At 41.9% G+C, this 8,720-nt stretch overlaps 1 protein-coding gene across 1 annotated transcript in view; it reads right to left on the bottom strand.

Annotated features, from left to right (window-relative positions):
- LOC106143735 (zinc finger protein 728-like) overlaps window positions 1-8,720 on the bottom strand; it is a 42,596-nt gene that overhangs the window by 24,910 nt on the left and 8,966 nt on the right. The window lies entirely within an intron of this gene.

The following is an 8,720-nucleotide window of genomic DNA, read 5'->3' as shown; positions in this document are numbered from 1 at the left end:
GTAAGAATTCTGTTGTGTTTAGATAGTAATGATGGGGTGTACAAGGCTCGGCCACAGACTTCACACTTGAAGGGTTTCTCTCCTGTAAGAATTCTCTTGTGTAAACAAAGTGATGATGGAAGACAAAAGGTCTTACCACATTGTTCACACTTATGTGGCTTTATTCATAAACGAATTTTCTGGTGGTTAATAGGTTGTGAGTTCCAAGGAAGGGTTAGGCCACATTTTTTGCCTGTATAGTGTTTGTTTCCTGGTGAGTTGCTGCAGGAGGACCGCTCCTTCAGCCAAGGGGCTCGTACTTCAGCGACCATTGGCTGAAGGAGCAATTAGAAGTTTAAGTATCTTAGATTTTGACCTGTATTATTATTATTATTTTTTTGTTTTTCTAGACAGGGTTTCTCTGTGGCTTTGGAGCCTGTTCTGAAACTAGGCTGGTCTCGAACTCACAGAGATCCACCTGCCTCTGCCTCCCGAGTGCTGGGATTAAAGGCGTGCGCCACCATCGCCCGGCACCTGTATTATTTTTTGTACAGCCAGAGAATCTCTTCCATCAGAGGATCTGCAGAATGTAGTAAAAATTAGCACCTTCCAGTTAGTTTTCCCTGGAACTGTGATGCATTGGGATTTTTCACATTTTTGTATCATTTACAGTATCAGCTGGATATTCACTTTAATATTTAATTGAAAATACTCAATTAGTTCTGCTCTTTCTTCTATGTTCTTTTTTCACAGTTTTTTTCTATATATCCCGTTACCTAGTAGGAGGAAATTCCTGACCTCAAAATTAAAATTGTCCTACACTCTGAAGATTAATATAGGTCTATGTATGAAATCTTAAAGCTTTAATGACCACGGTTAATGTAACAGATTTTGCATGCTTTTAGTTTAGTGCTTACTCTTAGTCATAGAAATGATCATACTCTGGCAAGAGAGGTGATTCCTGGAGGCTCACAAGAACCTACACTCTATTAAAGAAATGGTTTTCTATAGTATAAAGGCATTCTTTTATTCTGAGCTTCTAGTGCACAAACTAGTAATGAAGAGATGTCAGCTTCATATCTGAAACTACGTCTGTCTATGTACGGACCGTTCTCTGCGTTCAATTTGTTAGAGATCTGTGATAAAATTCACTAGGGGCATGGATGGCGCCTCTCCCTGACTAGTGAGCTATGGAAGACAGTACAAAGGTTTGGGAGCTCCAGTAAAATAACCATAGTGTCGTATCTGGAACTTCACTTTGTCAAATAACACTACCCACGTCCTTCCTAGGTCTCTTATTATAACCAAATACTAATACAGTGCAATAGGGACCAGAAACTCCACTTTCTTCTCTAGACCAATGAGAATCCTGACTACAGCCATTCAAAGTGAGTCCGCTGGAGGCAGCAGGCTTCCCCGGAGGAGCTGGAAAGTGAACTCCCAGCACAGTCTCTAGGCCACAGCCGACCAGCCCTGACCGGGAGCGAGATCCCGGGAGGACTGCAGCAGTAGGGAACCCAGCACCGATCCCATCGCCCTCTCCCTAGCGCGGACCTAAATCCTGACTCGGTAGAGCAGCCTAGGTTGGAACAGCACCTCCAAAGTGAGCTTCTTCCTGCTTCCCATGGCCCCGTGCCCACTCCTTCCACTACGGACCTACCGGCTGCCCCTGCACTATCCCTAAGACCTGCTGGGCTGCCCTGCACCCCGAACCAACCTGAGCTCAGAGATCCAGCTTCAGCAGGATAGTAAAACACTTGAATCCAAATTGAAGCTGCTTGAGGGCGGAACGTGCGCAGAAGGAACTCGGAAGGCCATCCTTGCTTGTGACATCACAATGGCTGAGACTACATTTCCCATAAGTCTGTGTAAAAGAATTCCCAGAGACACTAGAGGCATGTGACCTCGGGAAAGGATTAAAATGAGCAACATCTGCCATTAGAAGGAGAAATTTAGGGAGCCAGGCTGCTCTTAAAATCCTAGGCTTGCAAACTGAGATGTTTGGATGACCATAGAGTAATTTTTATTAGATTTGTTGTTGTTGGTCACTTTACTGTGATTTCGCACACAGGTCTGCATATTGTAGAAATTTACTACAAAATAAAACATACAGTTTGATTCTTTCTACTTTGAGATAATTACAAAAAACTTAAATGTGAAGTCACTGCTAAGCCTTTGGAATGAATCAAAGTGGAGGCCATTGGCAGCGAGGGCAGGGATCAGAGCTCCGAGTCATGCCTGATGTGCAAAGTGATTTCAAAGCAGACCTGGGCAATTCAAGAGAGCCTCACATATGCTGGGAGATGGTGGTGCGCACCCTACTAATTCTAGCAGCCAGGTGACTCTCTGTAAGTTTAAGACCTGATTGGTCTACAGTGCGAGTTACAGGATCACCAAGGCTACACAGAGAAACCCTGTGTCAAAATAAGTTGGGGGGAAGAAGGCAGGAAGGAAGATCAGACAAAGAAAGAAAGAATTAAAAAAGAAAGAAGCGAAAGAGAACGGAAAAAAGAAAGAAAGAAACAGAAAGAAAGCCTTGTAAAGAAATAAAAGAAAAAAATGAATGGGAGGTAGCTGGTGATGGTGCAGGTTCCTTGAAGTCAGGAGCTTCTGGGTTTAGCACACAGCACTAAAAAGAGCAACGCAACAAAATGAAAGAAAGGCTTGTGGAGGCTGGTGAGTGGAAAGAGCATTCTTCTGCTGCAGTGTTACAGTCTGGGGAAGGGGGGTTCTTGATCTGGCTTGGTGTAGCGAGCTGCGTGAAATCACACCTGATGGAGATGTATAATCAACTCCTATGGCTAACGTCTGACTTATGCCTGATCACGCAATGATCATCAGCTGCCTGCATATGCGTGGGCCTATGGGCAGTGCCCACCTGGCAATCCGGGATTAGCAGCCCATGCCTATTTAAGGGCTGGGAGAGGTTTGCCCGAGGAGAGAGGGAGAGGAAAGAGAGGAGAGAGGGAAAGAGAGAGGAGAGAGAAGGAGAAGGAGATAGATTGCTGTGAATAAAGTCCTGAAAACTGCTGCAAGAAGAGCTCCGGTGGTCTCATCATCCTTGTGGGTTGAGGTGGGGCGTGACAGCTTGGTTCCTTGTTTTTCTGGCAGATGAAGAGTTAAAAGGGAAAACATCCCAACTGCAACATGTAACTTAATGGGAAAATATCAACTAGGGCAGGGAGCATCCACAGGAAAAGAAGGGTTTTCTTGGGGCTGAGGAAACACAAACACAGCAGGGCACACAGGAATCCTCTGCAGAGCTGAGGCACCATAGGAGCCTGACTTCTGTCTCCCCAGGCAGGGCTTTGGAATGCTTTTGAGGAAACTTCCTCCCTGAGGCTGAGTTGATGAGCATGGTGAAGGTGGTAGTAGGGCCACAACTTTGGGGTAAACGTGTTTTCATCCTTTAACTTGTGGGGCTATTACTAAGAAGAGACAGAATGACCAGGAAATCTCTTATAAGAGAAAGCATGTAATTGGGCTTGCTCACAGTTTCAGTGGTTTAGTCCACTGTCATTATGGTGGGAAGCAGTGTGGCACACAGGTAGACTTGGTGCTGGAGGAGTAGCTGGAAGTTCAAGATCCAGAGCCATAGAAAACATGAAGAACAAGACATGGCTTGGGACCTGGCTTTGGGATGTTGAGAACTCAAAACCCATCCCTAAGGACACACTTCCTCCAACAAGAATATTTAACACTTAATCCTTTGCAAATAGTGTCACTCCCTGAGGACTAAGCATTTAAATATCTGAGACTAAGTGGGAAAATCTTACATTATCCACCACATTCCTTTTCCTGGCTCCCCTAGGCTTGTAATCAATGTAACAATGCACTCAGTCCAACTTCAGAAGACTCCATAGTGTATCACAGTGTTAACACTTGCTGTCAGTCCAAAGTTCACCGTCTCTACTGAATACTTACGGCATTGCACTAAACAGAACCCTGTTAAAGAAGAAAGAAGCTATATGGCATTCTTGGATTACACAAAGGCACAGAATGCACTCTCCATATTCCAAAGGGAAGGAAGGAAAGTACTGCATCAAAGTGAGACTTAAATCCCCAGGATTCTTCATCTCCATTTCAGATGCCAAAATGCTTCAGAACACCAACTCATTTCACCACTTTTGACTGCAGTGTACTTCTTTTTCTCAGACTGCTTCCACAACCAGTCCACAGTTCTTCTGGTCAGGCACCCCCTAAGTCTTGACACCTCCAACATTTGGGGATTTCCACCCGAATTTATGAATGACTTTCATAGCTTTACTCTGTGGGGGAAACCCCTTATGCTTGCCAGGAATCAGTCAAATTTCTTAGCCATGGAGGCAAGATTCCACAACTCTTTCCTTTCACACTTCCCTGATTTTTAATCCAAATCCTCCGGACCAAGGTTCAAATTTCTACTATTTCTTGTGGCTGGAATTTGGACCCCTCCTTCAATTACATCAGCATCAGTCTATAGCTGATGATTCCCTTTTTGCTTAAATTTTCCGTCCAGGGGGCTGGAGAGATGGCTCAGAGGTTAAGAGCATTGCCTGCTCTACCAAAGGTCCTGAGTTCAATTCCCAACAACCACATGGTGGCTCACAACCATCTGTAATGGGGTCTGGTGCCCTCTTCTGGCCAGCAGGCATACACGCAGACAGAATATCGTATACATAATAAATAAATATTTTAAAAAAATTTCCTTCCATCCTTTTAAGATGCTGAAAGCTAAGCTAGGTGGGTTCTCCCCTGATGTTACCACTCCTTTTATTCCATTTAGCACCAGGTTTCCCTTAAACCTTTTCTCTCCTGTAGCACTGGACTTAGATCCCTTACATTTCCTGGTGCTCCAGTTCCCCTTAATCAATACATTTTATAATTTTCCTAGAAAAACTTACTATAGATCTGCATGCGTGTGACCTCTACTAGCCACACAAGAGTGTCAATTCAAGGTTTTCTTTGGGGGAATGTCCTATGCAAAACCTATTAATGCAAAACTCCTCAATTCAATGTAAGGCAGATATTTTTGGACTAGGAGAAAAAGTAGCCACATTGTTTACCAAAATATCACAAAAGTATCTCTAGGTGACTTTCTAATATTCTCCCCTTCTGATCCTTCTGCCACCCCCTAGTTCAAATATCACTCAACATTATCTCCTATGTGCCTAATACAATGGCTCCTTCTTGTTCAAAAGTCTTAAATCAATTTTCTAATAAAAAGTCTATCGTAATTCTTCCATATTCCACTAAACAAGATCATGGTCGGGCCATGCATAGAAATATCAAGCTCTCTGCTATCAACTTCTGCTTTCTTTATTTTTTTAAATTTATTTATTCATTAAGGATTTCTGCCTCCTTCCCGCCTCAACTTCTGCTTTAATCAATGTTCTATTGCTGTGTATGACCTGATGATATGGCAACTATGTTAAAGAAAGCATTTAATTGGAGCTTGCTTACATTGTTAGAAGTTTACCCAATTATCTTGACAAGAGGCATTGAGGCATATAAGTGGACATGGTGATGGAGAGTTTTTCATTGGGGTCTTTAGGTAGGAGGAAGAGTGAAACAGGGGGCTAGATTTGGCTTTTGACACCTCATAGTGCCCCCCATGACACACCTCATTTAATAAGGTCACAGTACTTTTTAAAATTGACATTCTGACATATTTGAAGACATGAGCAATTATTTTGAAGAAATGGAATATTTGGGGACATATTTTCAATATAATTACTTATGAAACTCTGAAATAAAAAGGTAAGTTATTTTCTCAGTCTTTACATTTTAGGAAAGGCAGAGTCTAAAGAATCTTTTTTGCAAGATGAGAGCCTTGTTCATGATAATGAAGTTGTTCCCTGGTATAGAAGTTATTCTGTCTTGGGAGGAGCAAGGACATTTTTAAAGGTCACAGTTCTTAATCCTTTTCAAAGATAATCTTTCCCAACGACTAAGAAATCCAATGTATGAGTCCTTTGGTGCTGTGAGACAATGGTCTGTACACTGTCAATTATATTTTAAATAAATGCTGACTGGCTAGTAGCCAGGCAGGAAGTATAGGCAGAAAATAGAGGCATGGCAATGAGAATTTGGGGAAGATGAAAGTTTCAGTCTGCAGATGCAGAGGACACAAGATGTGACTGCCTTGCCAAAAAAACTACCAAGCCATGTGGCTAACACAGACAAGAATAAGACGAAAGAAAGAGTTAATAAGGAGCCTGAGCTAATGGGCCAATTAGTTTATGATAAATGTAGACCTCTGTGTGTTTATTTGGGACTAAATGGTTATGGGACCTGGTGGGACGGAAACCTCAGACAACACATGAGGCAATACTTATTCAAATCACCAGACATGGTAAGAAACCTAAGATAACAGTAACTGTTGGAGCAGATGATCATGTTCCGTCCACAGCAGGATAGAAGAATTTTTGTTTTCAGGCAGTTTTCTTCCTTATAGTATGGAAGATCTCATCAACCAGATGTTTATAAATAGAATCAGCAGCATTCTGACTTCAATGAACCAATATAACCCCTGCAAAGAAATGAAGAGGTTGTCTAACATATTATTCTATATCTCACTGAGTTTCCAATGGAGTCTTAAGCATTAATTCTCCACCCCTTGTCTACAGGAAACACAAACACAAATTAAAAGCATATTTGAAATTTATTTTTAATGTACATTTGTATGTATGTATTATGTGTGGGCCTAAACATGGAGGTCAGAGGACACCCTTCAGAGGTAACTCCCTCTTTCTACTGTGAGTACACTGGGGTACAAATAACATTTCCTTCTATAACCATCATGTTGGCTATGGCTTCATAAATTTAAATTGTAACATTCTTTCATTTTTTTCCCAACCTTACACTCACCTCATAAGTAAAATCGGATTCAACTAGAAAGTCCCACAATGTAGTTCAAAATTCCAAGAGTTTAAAGGACCCCAAGTGCTCATCTCAAGGCAATTCCTTAACTGTGACTGTGACCTCCCACAACAGAAAAACAAGTGACTACTTCTACCACACACTGGCATGCAACCAACAACTGATTCTAACTCAGAAGAAACAGCACAGCAAGGATGGCCTGGCTGAAAACAGAAAAGGCCAAACATACCCTGACAGGTCCAGTTTTGACATCTGGACCGTCTGCTGCACTGGTGCTGACTCCAGAGTATTTAAGTGCCTCAGCTCTTCCAGCTTCACCTGAACATGACATAGTCTGCTAGCTCGGGGGGGGGGGGGGGGGAGGGGATCGAAGGCACCCACCTGACCTTTCTCCTCAGCTGCTATCCTAAAACAACGCCCCTCAGCCTATGCCATCTCAGTCTACTGAAATCCAACGTCCCTCCCTTCTACTCCTGTGCATCCATCAGTCCTCCTTACACCCTCTTACTCTCGGTTTAATCCTATATTCACTTCCTGTGACCTGTTTTCTTGCTCCATTTCTTGATGTTTAGGTGACGTTATTTAACCCTGTTTACAATAGTCAAGGATAAAGCTTTTGGATTAAAGGTGTTTGTAGTGAGTGACCACCTAACAACGACACACAGGTTTGACAGTAAATATGGCAATCTCAGCAAATACACTCTAATCAAAAATTCGACAACAATCTTCATCTTCAGTAAATTGTTCATGCCCTAAAAAAATAGGTTATGAGGTGAATATGTCAAAACAAAATTACTGCCAAAGTCAGGAGTAGGTTTCTACATAACATAAATGCATTGGGAGTTGATCAGAATGGAATTTTATTTAAAGGCATTACACATTATTTGTATCTGTACGTCTTCTCAAAAAAGAATGTATCCTGATATGAAGGTGTGTCAAAAAACCTACCATTGGTATTTGTTGTAATCTCTGGTATATATTATTTTCTCATTTTCTTTGTGTGTAGTTTTGAGTTTCCTTTGTTTTACAGGATTCCTCTACACTGTGATTATTTTGATGTTAAATTGTTGATGCAAAACATTAAATACTATGTAATATTCTTAGAAACCTTTTTTTTAGTGTGAATGTTGAATGTGAGTTAAATGCTCTTGGGTATGGACAGTCATGATGGAACAGAGAAGTCTTGCCTCATGCTTGTATGGTTTCTTGCCTGTATAAATTCTCTCATGTCTTTTAAGTAGTGACACAGCATGGGACATCAACACATACTTCATACTTCTAGGGTTACTTTCCTGTATGAATATTTTTGTGTGCATAAAATTCTGATGAACTACTGTAGGATTTGCCACATACTTTACACTTGTAGGGGTTCTCTCCTGAATGAGTTCTCTTGTGTTTAGACAGCGCTAATGGACAATTTAAGGCTTTTCTACACTCTTTATATTTGTAGGATGTTTCTCCCGTATGAATCCGTCTATGTTGAGAAAGTACTGATGAAACATGGAAATCCTTGCCACATACATCACACTGGTAGGGTTTCTCTAATGTACGAATACTCTTGTGTAAAGAAAGTCCTGGTGGAAAAGTGAAGACCTTGCAAAAGACCTCACTCATGTAGGGTTTCTCTCATGTATGAATTCTCTTGTATTGAGAAAGTACTGATGGACGAATGAAGGCTTTGTTACACACTTCACACTGGTAGGGTTTCTCTCCTGTATGAATCCTCTTGTGTAGAGAAAGTTGTGAAGGGGGCTGGAGAGATGGCTCAGAGGTTAAGAGAACTTCCTGCTCTTCCAAAGGTCCTGAGTTCAATTCCCAGCAACCACATGGTGGCTCACAACCATCTGTAATGGGGTCTGGTGCCCTCTGCTGGCCTGCAG

This window comes from Microtus ochrogaster, chromosome 19, assembly GCF_000317375.1.
Source record: "Microtus ochrogaster isolate Prairie Vole_2 chromosome 19, MicOch1.0, whole genome shotgun sequence".
NCBI lineage: Eukaryota > Metazoa > Chordata > Mammalia > Rodentia > Cricetidae > Microtus > Microtus ochrogaster.
Note: the sequence above shows the minus strand (reverse complement) of the source record. Positions and strands in the feature narration are given on the sequence as shown.